This window comes from Podarcis muralis, chromosome 9 (assembly GCF_964188315.1).
Source record: "Podarcis muralis chromosome 9, rPodMur119.hap1.1, whole genome shotgun sequence".
NCBI lineage: Eukaryota > Metazoa > Chordata > Lepidosauria > Squamata > Lacertidae > Podarcis > Podarcis muralis.
Window position 1 is genome coordinate 64512172 of NC_135663.1, and position 21756 is coordinate 64533927.

At 41.9% G+C, this 21756-nt stretch overlaps 1 protein-coding gene across 5 annotated transcripts in view; it reads right to left on the reverse strand.

The window, feature by feature from the left end:
* PCDH7 (protocadherin 7) overlaps window positions 1–21756 on the reverse strand; it is a 422460-nt gene that overhangs the window by 239137 nt on the left and 161567 nt on the right. The window lies entirely within an intron of this gene.

The following is a 21756-nucleotide window of genomic DNA, read 5'->3' on the forward strand; positions in this document are numbered from 1 at the left end:
TTGAATGTCCCTGGGGCATGTACCCTACCTGCAGACATTTTAGAGCAGGCATAGGCAACCTTCGGCCCTCCAGATGTTTTGGTCTACAGACGTTTTTTCTTGGTTAAGAATGGCTTTCTCAGAGACCCTACCTTTAGGCATAGGCAACCTTCGGCGCTCCAGATGTTTTGGCTTACAACTCCCATGTTTCCTAGCTAACATGACCAGTTGTCAGGGATGATGGGAATTGTAGTCCAAAACATCTGGAGGGCCGAAGGTTGCCTATGCCTAAAGGTAGGGTCTCCGAGAAAGCCATTCTTAACCAAGCAAATATATATATATATATAATCAGGCAAAACACAGTAGACTCCCCCATACCTAAATGCTGGTTCAACAACTACACTTCATAACTGGTGCCATGATAACTATGAAGCTTCAGTGGACTTCTGGTAGGCTGAGTGCTTTGAATGTCCCTGGGGCATGTAAAGGTGGCTGTACTCTCCCTTGCAGACATTTTAGAAGTTACTGAATACACCAGCTGTTCTCAGAGTGTGCGTTGGATGTGCCAAGGGTAATTGGCGGGAACTTGGGTTTCCTGTACACTTGAGTGTTAAGCAGTCAAAGGTTAGTGGCTGAGTGTGCAAACTTTGTGTGAAAAGCACTACATTAAAAGTGATGAGAAGGAAGGAAGGAAAGTTCATTGTGTGGGGTGAGATCTGTGAGGACCCGTCCCCCAGGCATGTCGTCACTTGATATTGCAGTCAAGTAATGAACATGCATGCAATGAAACCAGCCACATGGACAACTGCCAGTAGATGTTCAACTCCTCAGACAATACCCATCATTACTCATGGTCAACATATAGCAACTTTCCCTAACCCTGCTCCTCTTTGTTGGCTGACAGTAACTGAGATGGAGGAACTCACAAAGTGATTGAGGATTTTTAAACATTATGAGGAAGAAACAAAATAAAAAAAATTCATTCCAGTAGCACCTTAGAGACTGACTAAGTTTGTTATTGGTATGAGCTTTCGTGTGCATGCACACTTCTTCAGATACCTGGTGATGTTGATAACCATGGGGATACCATTTTTAGTTGCATCTCCATGGGGGCTACAATGGCTGCCAGAAAAGGAGAGAGTGTGGCAGGTGAATTCCTAGACATGTGAATTCCTAGACATGTTTGGTCCCTCTGTTAGGGACCAAAATGAATGCTGTGAGCCAAAGGGGAGTTTCTTATGACCTTAGGTGAAGTACACAGCTGAGTGCTGCCTGGTAATCAACATTTTTGGCACCTGGGTTATACTTGCAGAGAATCATGAGCTTATGGTGGGTCACTGTGCATGCCGTGACGGGAGCCATTTTGGAATCCCTCCTCTGTGCTGAAAACAAATGCCTTGGCATGCAAGATGTGTGTGTTCAATCCTACCACAATTTAAAATTGCACATCTGTCTCCACCTGAAAGGGCAGCTACAGAGGAAGGTCTCTGTAAAGCTGCAGGTTGTCCTATATTAAAGCAGCTCAGGTGCAGAATTCTTCTGAATGACTTTGGCCACAGACGAGTTTAGCATGAAACTTCCATGCTGTCTGGCATAAAGCTCTTCTGAGGAAAGACCAAAACGATGTAAGATTTTATAGAGTCCATAAATGTTACAGTATAGTGTGGCTACCAGTAACACTAACACACACTAACACACACACGTTTTAAAGATCAATAGCTGTGGTTTTGAGAACTAGACCACGTAAGCGATATATAACAGAAGGGGGGAGAGAAAAGAAAACAGTTCAGTCGCTCCACTCGTTTGCCATAAAATTTAATGCTGAGAGATTGGATGTTTTGCCAGCTGACTTAATAAAGGCTTCAAACTACGGCCGCCACAATCGACACCACACGCTTCCACTCGGATTGAGCATCCATTGGTTCTTACAATTACAGACTTGTGTTATTTCAAAATTCAAATAGCTGACGCTGTTAAAAGTGTATTCAGTGAACTCTGACACCCAAGGACATTCCTGGAAATGGGAAGGGTAGAATCCTGGCAATGAATTCTGTCAGCATTTCGTGGACTCTGAAGAGAAACTGAGGGAAAGAACCCTCTTCCACAGTGATATTATTTTGCACAAGGGATGTCAAGTGTGTGAACAGGAAGCTCACAAACCCTGGCAGCAGATTTATTCATATTTTTCAGGAGGAGTGCGTGTTGCCCTGCCTGAAACCCTTGACTTCCTCACACACATTTCACTGCTCATATGAGCAGTTAACTGCCATGAATGAAACTGGTGGCTGAAATTTATGTTTTGAAGTGGTTCAGGCCAAGGGTCCATGCGGCCTTGCATTCTGTTATCAGCAAGAGCCAACTAGATTGCTTTGAAAGCAGAGGTGAGAAATCCCTGGAGCTCCAGATGTCATTGGACACCAACTCCCAACAGATCCAGCCAGCAAAAAATACACAACATCCTAACAGACAGAAACAACAAACCCTCCATGAAGCCATCACCTACAATTGTGTGATTCTATGTCCTACTTCTCTCTTCCTGTTTGTCCCTAGCATCATCAATTTCTGTAAGTTGCTTAGAGACTTTTTCAGTTTGTGTTAACCAGCTAACAAGTTAAATAGATAAATAATCACAGTATGCTGCTTATGAATATGCAGATTCCATTGAGTTGACCATCCCCCCATGAATGTGCTTCATTCTATTCAGAGGCTTTCCGGATGGCATTTTATCCATGACTAAAATTGGGGGCCACACCTCACTGTACCCTGAAAAAGTATCATATGTTTTTGTTGTTGTTATGGGTGTGTTTTTTTATCACCTTCCAGAATAATGAAGAGGTCTTCAGAAAGCAAAATCAATCAATAGTACCTTCTGAAGTCTCATACTTCCTTCAGTCCTGTCAGCCTGACCAGTAGTAATGCTTCAGGGATTTCCCTTCACACTCATTGGCTCTAGCACAGGCTGCATCAGAAAATCCCAGCAGGCCATGATTCCCTTCCTTCTCTATTTTGAATGTTTGCTGTAAGCCATTTGGGGCACAGCTCATTGTGGGAAAGCAGCATATAAGTAAAACCAAGCAGTAAAGGTAAAGGAACCCCTGACCATTAGGGCCAGTCGTGGCCGACTCTGGGGTTGGGGCGCTCATCTTGCTTTAATGGCTGAGGGAGCCGACGTACAGCTTCCGGGTCATGTGGCCAGCATGACGAAGCCACTTCTGGCGAACCAGAGCAGCGCACGGAAACGCCATTTACCTTCCCGCCAGAGCGGTACCTATTTATCTACTTGCACTTTGACGTGCTTTCAAACTGCTAGGTTGGCAGGAGCAGGGACTGAGCAACGGGAGCTCACCCCGTCACGGGGATTCGAACTGCCGACCTTCTTATCGGCAAGGCCTAGGCTCTGTGGTTTAACCCGCAATGCAAGCAAGCAACAAACCCTTCCTCAGAATGTCAAGACTGTACATCAGCAAAAAGATGGTCAGTGTTAGGGTTTGAGGGACATGTTTCTTTGAGATGAAGGCAGCAGCATAATAACTAACATTTTTCAGTACAGTGATACCTCTGGTTACGAACTTAATTCGTTCCAGAGGTCTGTTCTTAAGCTGAAACCGTTCTTAACCTGAGGTACCACTTTAGCTAATAGGGCCTCCCGCTGCCACCAGCGCATGATTTCTGTTCTAATGCTGAGATAAAGTTCTTAACCCAAGGTACTACTTCCAGGTTAGCGGAGTCTGTAACCTGAGGTGTTTTTAACCCAAGGTACCATTCTACATGTGCCAGCCTCCTCTCATAGCACAGTAATATACTCCAGTTCCTAATGTGGAAAAATCAGTGTTTTACATACAACACAATCAGTTCAGTGGGACTTACACCTATTATTATTCTTCCATACTTATTTTACATCTCTGTTTCTCTGACATCATTTCCTGCTTCTGGCTTATTTTTAAACAATTGTTCACACACACACACACACACACACACACACACACACACACACACACACCATAGTAGTATTTGGGATGTATATTTCAGTTTGATGAGCAGATATATTGTATATTCACATAAATCTCACTGGGGTACAAAAACCACAGCATTATTAATGATGCGCAGCAGTTGCCATCCAGGCCCGTGAAAGGAAGCACACAAAGAAAGGTCTTTGCACATCCATATTGAGCATGGTCTCATTCATAAATCATGTCTACCCACATTAGAGGTAGAACATGAGGTTTGACTGTACCACTTTGCAAAGGAATTTTATGGCATGTATGAATATTTTTTTCAGGGATTCTCTGACTTGCCTAGTCCCAAGTCATCTAGAACTTTATACACACGTAGATTGCATAGCACTCTATGCAACCAAAGAACAGCCAAGTTTGTTAATATGCCAGGTGGCACTGTGGGTTAAACCACAGAACCTAGGCCTTGCCGATCAGAAGGTTGACGGTTCGAATCCCCGCGACGGGGTGAGCTCCCGTTGCTCGGCCAATAAAGCGAGATGAGCGCCGCAACCCCAGAGTCCGTCACGACTGGACCTAATGGTCAGGGGTCTCTTTACCTTTACCTTTCCTGCTGGAAATGGACTTGTATGTCTAAGATTGTTTGGACCATGCTCCTTCCAATGTGTGATGAAAAAGGCAACGGCAATCTTGCCCCCTCCTTTTCAGAGGGCGTAATGTTGATTTGCTACTGAGCTTTGAATGAATCAATATCAACATGCCTCCCATTTCTAATTAAATCAGTTTGAATATGGTGGAAGGTCTCAGTGGTGCTCCAGCCCCATGGAGAAAGAAATGAGGTGTGGCTCCTGCTGCTCAAACAGAAAATTCTCACATCCCACTGGAGGTATAACACTTCCAAAGAAGGCGAAAGACCATGAATTGCTTTTTATGCTTGGCTAATTCATGGAAAAGAAAACTCTCAGCAGAGTTACGTAATTCACATTAAAAAAAAAAGTTCGGAACAAGTAAATTCCATGAAGCTTTGTTAGTCTCTTTACATTGTCAGGACTCACAGGATATTTCTAGTGCTCCGATATGGCTGCTGCTACATTTATCTCTTCATTTTATTTCCATGTAAGCTGACCTGCTGACTGACTTGATTACAGTGGAGAGAAGATATTTTTGTTTTGGAAAAAAATAATATATGCAGGCATATTATTCCCCCAGGTCATCTTGAGTTGCTAATAACAATCCAAAACATGGCCCAGAGATAATATGAACCAGAGAGCAACTCAGTTTCAAGGGGAAAGGGAGAAGGGACGGGGGAAGTCAATTGGATTACTGATCTTTTCGTGGACATGGCACTTTGCAGAAGAAGATGGGGGGAACCAAGAGAGTCACTAGTCCTGATTACTTTCCATCTATGGTTTGATGGGAGGGTTGAAGCAACAACCAAGGGAAGCAAGGGATGGATGCAACCAGGGTAAAATCCAGAGCATACATTTAAAGCACACTTTCATACCACTTCAAGAGTCAACAAACTGTTGACTCCTGGCCTTACAGATGTACAGTTCCAAGCCCTCTTAGCTAACTACAGTTCCTAAGAATTCTCTGTGGCTATTAAAGTGATATAAGAGCACTTTAAACGTATGGCATGACATTTTCTTCAACTGGGAAAGGAGTAGCAGAGGTTAAGTCAATGCCTTCACACAAGAGATGGAACTTGAGGTAAGGTTTGAAGAGAGAGGGTCATACATGGGGTATTCTGGTAAAGTGGGCAGCAAAAGATAAAGGGTAAACCCAGTGGGACCCACACAGAAGACAGACAATGGGACCCCCAAAATGCAGCAGGGCTGGCTGCTGCCCACATTTTCATAATACACATTGCCAGAGGCTCCCCTGTAAAACTAAGAAGATCGGAATCAAATATTTCCTAACTGCATCTCTTCATAGGCTCACTAAAGATATTGGGAGACATCTGAGGAACTGAGGGTAGCAGAGCCAGAAGACCAAACAAAATGTGGCCAGGGACCCAGGAGCTAAGAGAAGATAGGTGGGCTGAAAAAGAAGCAATTATTTCAGGAAGAATGAAGCGATAACAAAGTGACAAAATGTCAAAAGGGATAATGCAATGTTACAAGTTTGTGGGTGCCAGGCCTAGCAATCATTAAATAAGCCAAGCTAACCAAAGTGTGGAAGTCAACTAAGTGTTACTCAGAGTATTAATGAATAACAGAATTTCTGAGTACTCAAAAATTAATGAACATGACACCAGTCTTTAACTGTTTTTATCAATAATGTTAATGTTTTAGTTGATTTTTTTTGTAAACTGTGTAGAGGTTTTCTAACAATCAAGTGATATTTATTTTATTTTATTTAATACAATTTATATAAGTTAGGTCTATTAAATTGCAAAGCGTCTGCACTGAGTAAAGCAAAGCAAAGTAACACCCAAAATGTTATTACATTTATATATCTGAAGAATGCTCCCCCCTTCTCATTTCTCATTATGAGTCACACAAGAGAGGGAAACAAATATTTCCCATAGATCCATTGCAAAAGACTACACAGGACACGTTGAATGAATGTGCTGTAATGTATTCTCTAACAAACAAACAGAAGTGCTAATAATTTGAACAGTAGGAAGGTGAGGTTTCCTCTTATTGTAAAAGCTGTAGCTGCCCTGATCGAAATAAGATAGTTGGAGGGAAACAAAGGCTTGCCCCAATGTTGTTGCTGAGTTTTTAAGTCACAACTGGGCACATTAGAGTGTGTGACACCATTAAGTGGAACTTTCAACAACACAAATAAAACATAACCTGATATTAAGCACATGCTCTGGGGAGATACAAAGATATTAGATTGGCGTCTTGGCTTGACAGAAGAGTGATCAAGAACGGTAGTATATGACACAATGTGACCCATGGCACTGAACAGCCACAATCAATCCAGAATGTGAGAATGACTTGAAAAATCTGCAGTCTCAGTCACTGATTGCTGCAGTTCCCTTCCACCAGTACAAACAAGAGAGTATACCAGATAAGGAAGTAGCAAGGGGAAATTAATTTTCCAAGGCTCTAAAAGGAAGACAAAGAATGCAAGCTAAGTGTGTAGTGCAGAAGCTGATGACTTGGCCAATGAAATGGATATTATTTAAAAAAAAAATTCTACCAGGAGATGGGTGTGTGCGCCAAATACCTATAGGGTAATTTAAATAGTTCTGATTTGGGGGGGGGGGGGACTTATTCATTCATTTGGTTAGTTGGTTAGTTAGTTAGTTAGTATACCGGCCTTCATCCACAGATCTCAGAGTGGGTAACAGCACAGAAACACATTTGATTCCAGGGATGCTGATCCCATTCATGTAAACTTCAGGCTAAGCTGTACGGAGGGTAGGACTCAAACCAATGGCTTAAGTCACAAGACAGGAGATTCCAACCAGTGGCGTAGCGTGGGGGGTGCAGGGGGGCCGGCCGCACCGGGCGCAACATCTGGGGTTAGGGCAAATCCACAGGTTAGGGGCGCAAATCCACGGGTTAGGGGGCACAAATTACTTGCCTTGCCCCGGGTGCTGACAGCCCACGCTACGCCACTGATTCCAACTAAACATACAGAAAAAACTTTCTGACAGTAAGAGCTGTTCAGTAGTGGAACAGTCCCTCAGGGGGTTGTGGACTCTCCTTCCTTGGAGGTTTTTAAACAGATGTTGGATGGCCACCTGTAACGGATGCTTTAGCTGAGATTCCTGCATTACAAGGAATCTTGTACCTTCCAACTGTACAATTCTATGATTCTATGACGAACACAGCTGGGGAACATGGTTGTGGGGTACGTTTTCTGAGCAGGTTTCGTGATATGGAAGCGGAGTTGCCCCTGGAGAAGAGGCACTTGTCTTTTCTAAGGACATTTCCATTTTACTCATATATAATGTTAGCAGGAATTGAGCTAGTTGCTTATGCAGAAGATTCCACATAACTTCTGTGCACATATGGATATCAGACACTCATTGGCCAGACCAGTAATGTGGCCCTTCTTTCAACATCCTCTTCTCCCCTTTCCCTCCCCAGTGGGTGGTAACTGTGTAGGAAAAGTGTCACCCAATTGCGTTACTCCATGCAATTCCAATACTCATACTCATATTGCAGTGGTATGCAAACTTAGTACAGAAAAGCACCTTCACATCAGTATAAATGGGGCTTTCAGGACCTGGAGTGTAGTGTTTTACATCTTGCAACATGTGTGAGTTGGATTAAGGGAAGTGTTATGAGTGCCCGACAGCACTGCTTTTTTTCTAAAAGAAAATGTTTAAGGGTACTCTCATTTTCCTACTGATTTTGAAATACTGCCCCTCAATGAGGCCTAACTTAGATTCACAAAATGTTTAGGGGTGTGCGTACCCCTGTGCCCCCCCCCCCCAGGAAAAAGCACTGCCCGACACTGCTAAGAAAAGCTGGGAGTAGATAGATACATCTTCTCAAGCATCTGGTCTTGGTGGCAGGGAGCATGCACACAGACAAATGTGGATGACAGAAGGCTTAGACCCTTGTTCTATTTTTTTTAAAAATAATAATAATACCAAATGATATCACATAATTGGTTGTAACAACAGGATTACTGCAGACTAAAACTACTTACAGTGGTACCTCGGGTTACATACACTTCAGGTTACATATACTTCAGGTTACAGACTCCACTAACCTAGAAATAGTACCTCAGGTTAAGAACTTTGCTTCAGGATAAGAACAGAAATCGTGCTCCGGCGGCACAGCGGCAGCAGGAGGCCCCATTAGCTAAAGTGGTGCTTCAAGTTAAGAACAGTTTCAGGTTAAGAACGGACCTCAGGAACGAATTAAGTACTTAACCCAAGGTACCACTGTACTGTAAACTTGATGTACATTGGCAAAGCAAGATACATTACTGAGATTGCAAGATATATTCTCCAGCACTTCCATGGTTGCCCTCTTGCTGCTAGAATAGCTGAGCAAGGCAGGGCGGACACAGTGAGTGACCTACCAAGCTGAATGCACCCTAAATTACCTGGCATTGCTTCCTTCCTGGAAGCAACACCACAGAGGCCATGGCACAGGGATGGTGTGCTCTCTTCAGCTGGGCAGGTCGTAAATTGGGCAGGGCTGATGTAATTACTCCTGGTCAGCAGTGGCACACAGATGCACAGTAGTTAATACTAAGCTCAAGGAGTGCACCAAGAGGATTAAGAAGGAATGAGGTGGGACTTGAGAATGAAGAAAGAAGATGGGGGGGGGGGGGGGAAGAGCTCCCTCTCACATCTCCTCCTCCCCCCTTTGCCCTTTTAAATGTGGTTGGTTGAATTTAAATTTTACTTTTCTTGTAGTCTCCTTAAAAATATCTGTATTATATTAGAGTGGGGCATTTTTGCAGCAATTTTTCAGAAATGTGCAGTTGGACCCTCTGGAAGCCTGTAGAAATTGCCCTGTCTGTTTCCAGAGGGCTTTGTGGGGTCATAACAGAACTTTCTTTGTTTTCCCCCCATGCTGGCTGTTTTGTTCGCATTGGTAAAATTTATTGTATTTTAAATATTTAATTTTACAACAATAGATTTTATTCTTGTAAGCCACCCAGTGGACCTAGTGAGCAGAAAACGGGGGATGTAATTAATCATCCCTTTGCCTATATAAATTTACACAGCATTAACATTAGCTAATAATTGCCATCTTAAGATGCCAATTGATCCCAGTGTCAGCTCTCCAGATGGTCTGCAGGTAATAGGGGATGGGGAGCATTTATGCATCCAATATAAATCACCACTTTCATTTGGAGAGCGAGGGAGGTGGAGTGTTGAGATGCCAATACATTTCTTCCATTTGTTCATTTACGGGACTGTTAAAAAAAATATGGAGTTCTGCTAGCAGAAAACACCAGAGGGCTATGATGAACCAAAACCAGGATCTCTTCCCAGCCAGGCTGACCTACTTTGAAGAACAGCCAAGTGCCCTAGCAAACCTCAATCCAGCTCTCCTTCACAGCATAGTTGGCAAGAGAGAGCTATCAAAGAGAACAAAGGAGCCCAGATGTTATTTAAAGCCAGGTCTTTATTCTTCTGAATATTTGGGTCAAGTCATGCATTTTACTGTCCAAACAGGTGAAACTTATCTATTCTCTCTTCTAATAAAAGGCATACCAAGCCAGGTAGGAACGATTAGCTACGACATGGGGAGAGCAGTAACACTGACCTGCAATGATTGATATCGTTTCTTCTCTGAATTTAGCAGCTCCCAAAGTATATCTGCCCACTCCCTCCACTAAAAGCATATTGGGGTTCCCTTTTCTCCCTTGCTGGTCTAAGGAATTATTTGACCCAAAATTAACACACATAATGTTCAACTCACTAAAGCTGTTCCTTGGAATTTAAATGAGTAGGACGTTAATACCAGCAAAAGCCTTTCTCAGTGAATGATGTGCATGTTAATTGCTATTTTGCAGCTTTTATTACAGCCCTAGAGTGATTGCAGATCGGGAAAATTTGAACTCTGCATTGCACATCTTTTCGAAGGAGCAGAGCTCCTCAGTCTAATGCGTTATAAATTTCTCATGCCTCATAGAGTAAGGTCACGATTAAAGAAACAGACCTCAGTGTTAATATATTTGCTATCTGAACTACCACAGATAACAACTTCTGCAGTCCTGGTTATGGTCAAATGTAATTGCTAGTAAATCCTGCTGTTGGAACTGAAATATGTATGTCAACTTAAAAGTTTAAATCATAAGATAATAGAAGCATTCATTATTGGAAACAAAAAAGCATGGATGACTCAGTAAGGTGGTTATAATCATTGTCTGGAGACAGGCATTTTTTATTTATTTTTAGTTTAATTTTTTGGAGAGAAAATTAAAGGTATGGTGATAAACTATGTTTATCCATAATTTGCATTTCTTTGATCCAACTGAAGTTTCTCTAATCAGGCACTTCACAACTACAAAAAACTGTTTGACCAAATAATGAGAGAATGAAAAATACATGTAGACACTGTAGATGCTAGTGACTTCACCTTTCTAGAAGAACTAATCTGTGTCTTCGTCCACAATGTTCTGAGAGTGGGCTGAAGGCACCTGATGTAGCTAAACCCATGAAACTATGCAATTCTGACCTCCTTTGCTGCTGAAATGGAAAATCAGCAGAGAATGCTATGAGAGCAGCTCTGAATTATTTTGCAGCAACAAACCTGCTGAAGCAATAAGGCAAGTGAATGCCAACATTTAATGCACAATGCACCAAACTCTCCAATACCAGCCCTTGTTCTGGCTGGAGAACAAGAGAATGTGAAGTGAGGGGATGGATTGCTAGCCAGACCAGGGGAATTCTAGCCAGTAGCAATCACCCTGTTGTCCCTGATCCATTCCAACCTTCCTCACATTCCCTCCTGATGAATTAGGGCTTTTATGCAACCATGTCTGGCACATAACAGTGCTATGCACCCAAAATTTCCTAGTGATAATCCTGGGTGACGAACATTTATCGCAACAGTAAACGTAAATCCAGGAAGTGTGTTAAAATAGCTCAGAGAAGTGATCCACAGTAGGAAAACTAAAAGCAGGTGCCCTGAAATGCCAATTAAAATGCCTGCCATATTCAACTTTCTGAGAAACCTACACCATTTTGAACATCAGTATAAAGTGCATCTCAAAACTCTGGGCCATAACAATGAAAATCCTGTTAAATAAGTTGATTGTTATATTGCTTTTATATCTCCAATGTAATTCACATACATTAGCATTTTCCAGTTCTTATCATCAGTGCTAACGTACTAGAAAAAGAAGTGCCGGAACTCACCATGAACATTTCTCTTGTTTTTGTTGAATGCCAATGGCACCCACCTGAGAGGTACCAAAACTGATTTCCTCCTGAAAGAATGCCCTGCTTACAATAACCACATAGGGCAAGCCAGGGAATCTGCTGAGAGAGAGAATGTAGGCTTGCCCAATGCCACTTTTGTGGGCTTATGTCAGAGGTGAATTTTCAACATGGGATTTCCTGATTCATAGTTCAGATTTCTAGCCAGCAATCAAGGCCAGCTCTCCACAACTTCTATTGCAAAAATAAGACTGAGCAGGCTATTGAAAGAGCCTTAAAATACACGGATGCTTATATAGAAAGAGGTGGTCTATGATGAATGAGATTCTGAACAAGGTGCTACACACCAACTAATACAATCTTGTTTGTTATTTCAGTTAGGGCCTGTGTCCCTGGATTAGCTCCTTTATCATATGAATTCAATTCCCCATCACTGCAACAAAGCTTATCACTTGACAGCCTCCCGCTTCACTAGTTTGAGCTTAAACTCCTGCAGGGTGAGAGGAATGGCAATTGGTGGGGCCATCTCCCCACTCCCCCCCCCCCCCATGTGTTTATTTAATCCACTGCAGAACTCCGGAAAAAGGCTAAGAAGGTTATAGCGCTGTTGAACATTTTTCTGGAAAGTCTGGTTTCAAACAGTATAATCACCCTAGTATAACTCCTGTATCTAAAGCAAAAACCAGAAGAGGAAGTAGACTAATTGGAGCCACCTCGTTATGAATGGTTTAGAAAATCGCTTCTCCTCCTGGTGCCTTTATATTATTTATGGTTCTGTCCTTTGAGCCACTTCCTCAATCTTCACACAATCATTATTACTAACTTGTTCAAAAATCCAATACAGTTCACAACCATGTTCATCTTGGCCTTTGCTGCAAAAAGGCTGGATGGGTAAGTGTGTTTGAGATCTAAGTAATTCACAGAAGAATCATTGCCAGCATTTTCTTGGTCAGCTACTGAAAGAAATCTAGCCTTGGAGGGCTCACACAGTAGCTCTAAATTGCCTGCTGTTTGAACGATAATAGAAAAGCTTCATTAGCCCTCTTTGCAGTAACCCAACTCAGATCTTGCAATTGCTTTTCACCACTCTGGTTTTTCAAAGTGGACTTCTTTTGTCTCTTTTTTTCCTAGTGAAATATAATGTATTCTGACTCTCAGATTATCTGGGAACCCTCCTGCCTAAGGATGCATAATGAATACCGGTACTTAGGGAATTTCACTAGGGCTATCATACCACTGTTTCCAGAAATTTCCTTTGATGTGTCCAACATCTGAAATTCACTTCAGATTTTTGCATTAGACAAAGCTTGGGTGGATCGCCATGAAGACAGTCACAGATTACTATACAAAAGAGTATTGCCGCCCCCAGTGCCAACTGCTCCAATGCTGTATGTTTCCCATCATAATAAATAAAGGGTTTTCTCACTACTAAATCTCCAAATCTCCAGTGCTTGAACTTCAGCTGTTGCTTCCTATGTATGCACATCAATTACCAAGAGCCAGTATGGTGCGGAAATTAGAGACGGTTTGACCAGGATCACATCCACCCCAAAGATTTTAAAGCACTCCTCTCATTGAAACAAAAATAAGGTAAAGGTAAAGGTACCCCTGCCCATACGGGCCAGTCTTGACAGACTCTAGGGTTGTGCGCCCATCCCACTTAAGAGGCCGGGGGCCAGCGCTGTCCAGAGACACTTCCGGGTCATGTGGCCAGCGTGACAGCGCTGCTCTGGCAAGCCAGAGCCACACACGGAAACGCCGTTTACCTTCCCGCTAGTAAGCGGTCCCTATTTATCTACTTGCACCCGGGAGTGCTTTCGAACTGCTAGGTTGGCAGGCGCTGGGACCGAACAACGGGAGCGCACCCCGCCGCGGGGATTCAAACCGCCGACCTTTCGATCGGCAAGCCCTAGGCAAAATAATGGTGGTTTAATTTGTCAATTATACACAGAACACAATAAATGGGATCTGAGAATAGTCAAAATGTGAAACCTGTAGGTACAGACAGGAGTTGTGTGGGCTGCTTTTCTGCTCGAGTGGGTAGTGATTGTTCATTAATATTTTGTTTGTTAGTCATTCAACAAGCTGCCAGCAATTAAGAATAGTTACAAAGGAAAGGATAATGACATGTTTTTGTCTCACGCATACACACACACACATGGAAAAGAATTCCCCATGCTTTCAAGAAATACCTTGAAATTGTGTGATTGGTTGCTGCTGCTCTTATCACCCCCTCCAGAGATCTACCCTAAACAGAAGTCAAAGCCCCTGTGTTTACATCACAGTCGGAAGCCTTTTTTTGACATTGATCGGTGCTGGGAGACACATTGTGATTGTGTCAAAACATCTTCGTTTACTTCTTGAGCATCTGTGATTGGGTAAGCAGCAACAGCAGCAGAAGAAATAATGGCTTAATAAAGACTGTCCGGGGAAGATAATTTAGCATTTTTAAAAAATCATATTGTGTTGGCAGTGGCTGTGTATGTATGACCCATAGGCGCCGGCTCATAGGAGCAGAAGCACTTTGGGCCACCCCATACTGTATATTTTTGAGGGGGCCAGGGCCCCTCGGTGTTCAGAGGGTATTCGGATCCACCCTGTGGCTCCTCATGACCCCCTCAATCATGCTGAGAAGCTGCCACGTCTAGTATGACCATATTCAAAGAGCAACGGGAGCGAGTTTTCTCTTAACACTAGTGGGGCAGCTGTCCCAACTACAGCACTTGTGGATAGAGAACAGCACAAACAATGAGGGAGCAGTGAGGAACTTTGCCACATTATAATTGCATTAATTTTAACCTTCAGCAGGATGGGACAGTGAAATTGAGTAGCTTTATGTTCTAGTCAATGTCACTCCAGTGAATAACTTTAAAACAGTTATGGGACACTGAATGACAAATTACAGTGGTACCTCTGGTTGTGAACGGGATCCATTCCAGAGGCCTGTTCGCAACATAAAAAGAGTGCAACCCACAGTGGCGCGTCTGTGCGCATGCGGGTTGTGATTTGCCGCTTCTGCGCATGCGTGAGCGGTGAAACCCGGAAGTAACCCTTTACGGTAATTCCGGCTCGCTGTGGGACGTAACTTGACAGAACGTAACATGAAGCGGATGTAACATGAGGTATGACTGTACTACCACAAGAGTCATGATAGATAGCTAAAAAAAGGGGGGGAGGCCTGTAAGAGTATTTATTTAAGGGTTCTATGTCTGGATTTAAAAAAAACAAAAGCCCATTATAATAATTTAATTTTTTACATTATTGTTATTTTTATGCAGTTTTAAAATTATCTGGGCACGGTGAATTCAAAGTTTATATATTGCAGGAGTGCCCACTGTACATCTGAAGGTCCCTTTCAGTTTTCTCTAAAGGGTTCTAGAAATCTGTAACCAGTGAGAGACCATGATGGGAGAGAAAACATAAATGTATGTAACATTGGAATAAGAGCTATACTGGAGATAGCTCAGTCGGTAGAGCATGAGACTTAATCTCAGAGTCATGGTTCGAGCACGACATTGGGCATCACAGGAGGTTGAACTAGATTATCCATGTGGTCCCTTCCAACTCTATGATTCTGTGACTTTCTGGGGGGGGGGATAGTGGGGAACCTGTGGCCCTCCAGATCTTGCTCAATTTCAAAACTCATCAACTCCAGCCAGTATGGTCAGAGGTCAGGGTCTATATGATATAGTTTTATCTACTTGTGGATTCAAAATCCATCCCTAGGTTCAAAATTATAGTATTCAAAAGTATAGGGTACCACCAGCAGTCTTTTGTAGGCAGAAGGGTCTTTCTGGAATGGATGTGGACAAAATAATATCCATATTCTAGAGCAGCATATCAAACAAGCAACATCTAACCATAGAATGTCTCACTTTATTTTAGCACCCTGTAATTACACTTCTATTCATTTCACATTATATTCACACTTCTATAGATACGGTTCCTCTTGTTTATTTATACAAACTATATGTATTTGTGAAATGTATGTTGGAGCAGTATTTATTTTAATTAAACTAATTCAGGAAATAATACAGATTGAGTCAGTATGTTTGCCCCACATTGTCACAACAATATGAAGACCATGCCATGCAGGGGAACAGGGATAAACTACTCTCTGGTTTTGCAAATACGGTTTTCATAAATATACTGAACATGTGCAATCCCACACAGAAAACCAACAAAAATGAATGAGATGTAAGGAAATGTAAGCTCTGATTGATTTTTGTCTCTTGACAGCTAGTCCCACAATTTAACCAGGGTGCTTCTCAGAGATGTAAGACAAATACTACAAGAACTGGTCAAATCCAGCAATGAAAAACAAAACAAAACCCACAAGTCTTGTGATCCAAGAGAGTAATAACTTTAGATCTTAAAAAGTCTTATAATTTCATCAGGTTTCAAGAAGTCAAATTACTATATTTATGTACAGATTTATGTGCCGATATTAACAGCCAATCTAAGCCACTGAACTCTTTAACTGTTCAGTGAATTAGTTTTTAGTAAGTAATTTATTTCTGCTTCCTGTTTTATTGCACAGATTGAAAACCAAAGTATGAAATCACCATGAAAAATATCTTTGCTGATGTGACCATAGAGACAAAACATTAAAATGCTGGACATGCACGTCTCTATAGGACCAGCCCAAGACATTTTGGCACTTAAGGTAAACCACAAAATGGCACCCACCCCCCTCCCATTGGAGAAGAAGGGGTGAGTGAAGATCTACATCAGAAACAGGGTATGGGGTGAAGATCTACCTCAGGAACAAGCAGGGAATTAAATCAATCTTGCCCAAAGGTTGAAGTGGGAATCAAAGGCTGTCATGGTGCAGAGGAAGGGGCCTGCTCCAAATCACAGCGGGCAGGTGCAGAAGAACCCAGAAGACCCCAAAGGGCAGCCCTCATCAATTCCACCCTAGAGGTGGGAGGAGACCAGAAGCCCCTCCTACTCACTGAGAGGCCACTGTAGAGGCAGCATTGGGGCAGGGGGAGCTGCAGAGGTGGCGGCAGATCTGACTTCCATGGAGTGTGCTGTAGACATTAAAGTCACTGTGTCAGCAGCAACAGGTGAAGCATTCCCTATGGACCCTGCTGCCCCTATGGATTCTGCCGCCTGAGGTGGTCACCTCCCCTTGCTTCATGGGTGGACCAGTCCTGTTTCTCTGTAACACATCTCTGATGTTTATTGCCCAAAACACAGGTCTGAAGGAAGACTGGTAATTAGATAAGCAGTATTAAAGCTGGGCCAAAATTCCACCCCCGTTGCCACCTGAGAAATTTTATGCTGCTTTCTGGGGAGGGGAGAAATTTTATCAATCTTTTCAGCAGGGGAGTTCTGGTTAAGTTATGGGTTTTTGTCAGGCAGGAAGCTTTTGGGAGAACTTCATGCCACTTCCCACCAGAAAAACCATGGAACGCAAGTTCCTGCCAGCCACTCTTTCCAGAATACCTTGGGAGTAACAGGATGTGATGCTATGTCCAAAGACATTCCAGGAACCATAAGTGGCAGAAAGTTGTAGAAGGAGCTACACTGAGCTTTCCAAGAAAAAGAACCAAAACATGGAAAACCGTTGACCACTTCATAAAGTTAAATAAGGAAAGCAGACCTTCTGAGAGTGGAGAGTGGAGAAATGTATTCCACCATCAGCCCTCAATGATTTTTTAAGAGGATTTCAGTTTGTCCCCATTCAATGAATGCTTAAAAAAACAAACAAACACAACTTTAACCACCATTAAGCAAAAGAAACTGGAAATTCCATCATGTTGCTCAATATTATATTGAAGACAGGACACCCATAGGAACCACTCCGCTCTTTTTAATGTACAGTGGTACCTCAGGTTACAGACGCTTCAGGTTACTGATGCTTCAGGTTACATAGTACCTCAGGTTAAGAATGCTACTTCAGGATGAGAACAGAAATTGCACACTGGTGGCTCAGCAGCAGTGGGAGACCCCATCAGCTAAAGTGGGACCTCAGGTTAAGAACAGTTTCAGGTTAAGAACGGACCTCCGGAACAAATTAAGTTCTTAACCAGAGGTACCACTGTAATAGCCTCACAACTGTGCCTTTCAAGGGTGAAGGAATTCTGAAGGTAGGTGTTAATCACCTTCTAAGATCAACCTACATGGATTCAGCAAGGATAGATGAGAGTCAGTGACACAAGCAGTAGGCTAGATCTTTTCACATCATTGGGCAGTGCCAAATGATACACATCTGAAGCAGAACTAAGACGTTCTGCTACTTTCTTGCAAAAAGGTTTGACAAATGTGTGTGTGTTTAGTGGGTTGGAATGCGTGCTCCTTTAAGCTTAAACTCCTTAAAAATAAGGCAAGAAAGGGGAGGCAAGAATACGATATTCTGCTTCATATAACTTTCCAACACTTGATTTATGAAGCACTTTGTTTTATGCATCTGTTGAAGGATGAAATTCACAATATAGTTCAAAGATTAATCGCTTCATGATCATAAAGTCTTCCAACAACCATCACTGTCAATCAAATGTTTATAGACATATTTAGCTATAAACACATTATCAACTTTGCTCATGAACAGATCCGAAAAACTTTTAACACAAGTTCGTAAACTTTAATGTGCATCCCTTGGTGCTATTGTGACAGTCCTGGCTGGTAAATTTCAAGGTTGCAGGGATAAAAAAAGCCAGCAATTTATTGGCTTTACTAGAGCAAGAGGCAAACCAACTAATGTCTCTTGTGATTGACTTGCATTCTTTCTACACAGCAGATCAGGTTATATCTAATTTGTACAACTCACAACTATTTTTTTCCCCAGGAGGATCAATGTTTTCACAGTGAGATTCCGTGACCTCATACTCATTGTTACGAACAAAAACTTAATTTATCCCCATGAGAAGTCATCTGAAATTTGTCATGTTTGATAGTTTTTAATTAAATTAGCACAAAAGATTAAAAGGTTATATAGAGTTCACATATGATGTTTGTAAATCATTTGAAAATTCAACAAAAGAGAGAGATTTTGCTAGAGTAGGTTTTTGTACAAAATAGGGATTTGCTGAACTGCCCCGAGAAATTCCATTAGTTCTTTTCATTTTGTTCTATTTTGATTTTTCATTCCCTTAAAGAATTACTGTTTTTTGGGGGGGGGCAGGGAGGGAGGCAGAATCTCCAGATTTTGCTTTAGTCACTATGTTCTCATTTGCATGTAATTCTAAGTCAAACAATGTCTTAGTGTGAACAAGCAGATTCCTGGAGAAGAGATTGCAGCTGATTTGCCGCTCGCCAGCTGTTCTGTGCTGCATTGCTTCACACGAATCCATAGCTTGGTTTAGCATGTCATTTGAACCTCGGCTCAGGGTTTAAGTCTCCCAGAAAAACAATGAGCCATGAACAACAGGACAAATCTTGCTTATAGCTCATGGCTTTTTGGGGATAGAACTAACTATTAGCCTGGGTTTGCATGCTGCAGTAATTCAAGCCATGGCTTAAGCTCAGCGGAGCAATCAAGGAAGGACATAGCAACCAAAATTCCCTCTCCAAGAGCACCTGTTTGATTGGTTACACCAGGCATGTCGAACTTCCAAGAGACTGGGATCTACTCTCACTATTAAAAACAAAAACAAAAAACTGGCAGTGATCTACCCATTGGATTGACCAGAGTTGTTGAACTTTTTTGGAGAGCCAAAGTTCTTGAGCTTTTTGGGGGGGTGTCAGAATTGGACATGCCTGGGTTACACTAAGTCATGGTTTGGCTGATTGTTACATGCAAACTGGGCCACACTGAAGGAAGATCACAATCAACATCATAGTGTTTATGCTTCACAGGGTGCGTTTCAGTATAACCTTCATTCCAAGCACCCCAGCCATTAAATATTAGTATGATAAAACAATGATTCGGAATCTTCTTTACAGGAAACCCACGAATGTGAGAGCCATTGCCATGTCCACCGTTTCAAATGCATTTCCAATGCTAAAGAATTGCAGGGATATTCCACCCAATGAAAAACCAAAAGATATTACAGGCATTTTGAGGGAACACGCAATTCATATGACTAATAGGCCAAACCATTATTACAATAGTAATCAGGAGATTTTTGTTGTTGTTTAGTTGTTTAGTTGTGTCCGACTCTTCGTGAACCCAGACACGACTAAACCACTAAACAACAACAACAAATGTGTATACAAACACAAACACATACAAACAAGATTCATGGATGATGTGTCTATGAATGGCTAAAAGGCAGCTCCATTAAGTGGCATTCTTTTGTACATAAGATGCCACAAACAATAACAGTAAGAAAGATAAGAAGCTTCATTGCCAGCTTAATGGTTAACCATTGTCAGCAGACAAAATACTGGACCTTGGTCTGATCTAGCAAGGAATTCTTGCAATATCCTATTGTTGCAAATAATGTTGGGTTTTGACCTCTAAGATAACAAAACAATGTATGGTTTTAGGAAGCCAGCTGGCTTCAGTTAAAGTTTCTGGTCAATGCCCTCTAAAATAATTTAAAAACATTACAATATCAACTTGCCATCAGGAATTCCATAATGCAAGATTCAGAAGTCAATGAAATCTCCCACATGGCTGCTTCTGTTGCCACCACTAATCCATCTGGCATGTAGAATCAGTTGGTCCAGTTATCAGTTTTAAGTTTTCTACAAAAATGTGCATGTGAGCTTTCTCTGCTATCAAAATAGAATGTGTGGAATGGGTTTTTTTTTATTTGAGAATGATTGAAACAAGGAGCAAGAGAGAAAGAAACATAACAAGCAGGCTTTGTACAGCTACTTAAATAATATAATAATATAATAATATAATAATATAATAATAATTTTTTTATTGTTTATACCCTGCCCATCTGGCTGGGTTTCCCCAGACACTCTGGATGGCTTACAGCGTATCTAAAAAACATAATAAAAACACCAAACATTAAAAACTTCCCAATACAGGGCTGCCTTCAGATGTCTTCTAAAACTTATGTAATTCTATCTCCTTGACATCTGAAGGGAGGGCCTTTCACAGGGCAGGCACTACTACCAAGAAGGCCCTCTGCCTGGTTCCCTGTAACTTCACTTCTCTCAGTGAGGGAACCAGCAGAAGACTGTCGGAGGAGGACCTCAGTGTCCGGGCTGAATGATGGGGGTGGAGACGCTCCTTCAGGTATACTGCTACAAAATAAGACTGGGCTTGAACCTAACCTCCTTAATTACTGTCACTACAAATTTGCTTGGGTCAAGAAATAACACTGGTTTTACAGATATTTTGACCGCCCCCCCAAAAAAGGTCACATTTGGATGGTTATTAATGAAAATAAATGTTGTCTTCATATTGTAGGATTTTTCAGATGTTTCATTCGTACCCTAGTATCATTCTTATCCGAGCATAACCTGTGCGTCCTTCATTTTCAAAGTACTACAGTACTGACTACCTTCAAACTGAATCTGCAATTTAGATATACGGCTTGCTCACATCGCTCCATAGTCCTTGTACTTGATTCATCAATGTAGTGAATGCCTTTGAGATGTTCAAAGAAAGAAGGTCAATATACGCATGCTTACAATTATTCAGGGAACAGCAGCAATCCTTTACGACTCTCAATACTCCAAAGAAATGGGATAATGTGCAGATTTCCATCTGTTATTTATCTTCTTGAAAATTGGAGCAAGAGCATATGTAAACATCTGGGTGGTGACAGCATTATAAATGTGCAGAATTAACACTGACCTGATCCCTCTAGCATTGCAGGCAATCACAAAAATGGCCTTTTTCCTGCTTGCCAGACAGGGGTCTGTGCCAAAAGCATACATTACACATATAATTTGATTCCACTTTGATACCTCATATTTGTGGGGGCAGTACTTATCTAAAGCAGTAACTAAAGTACATTTTTGACCATTTTGTTTCATGCACATACTTAACTCTATCGCTGAAATCAGTCGGATGTTTTAAAAATGCTTAGTTTCAGCTGGATAATATCCAGTGTATATTCTCCTTAACTTTTATTTAATAATTTTGAGTTGGGGCCTTCA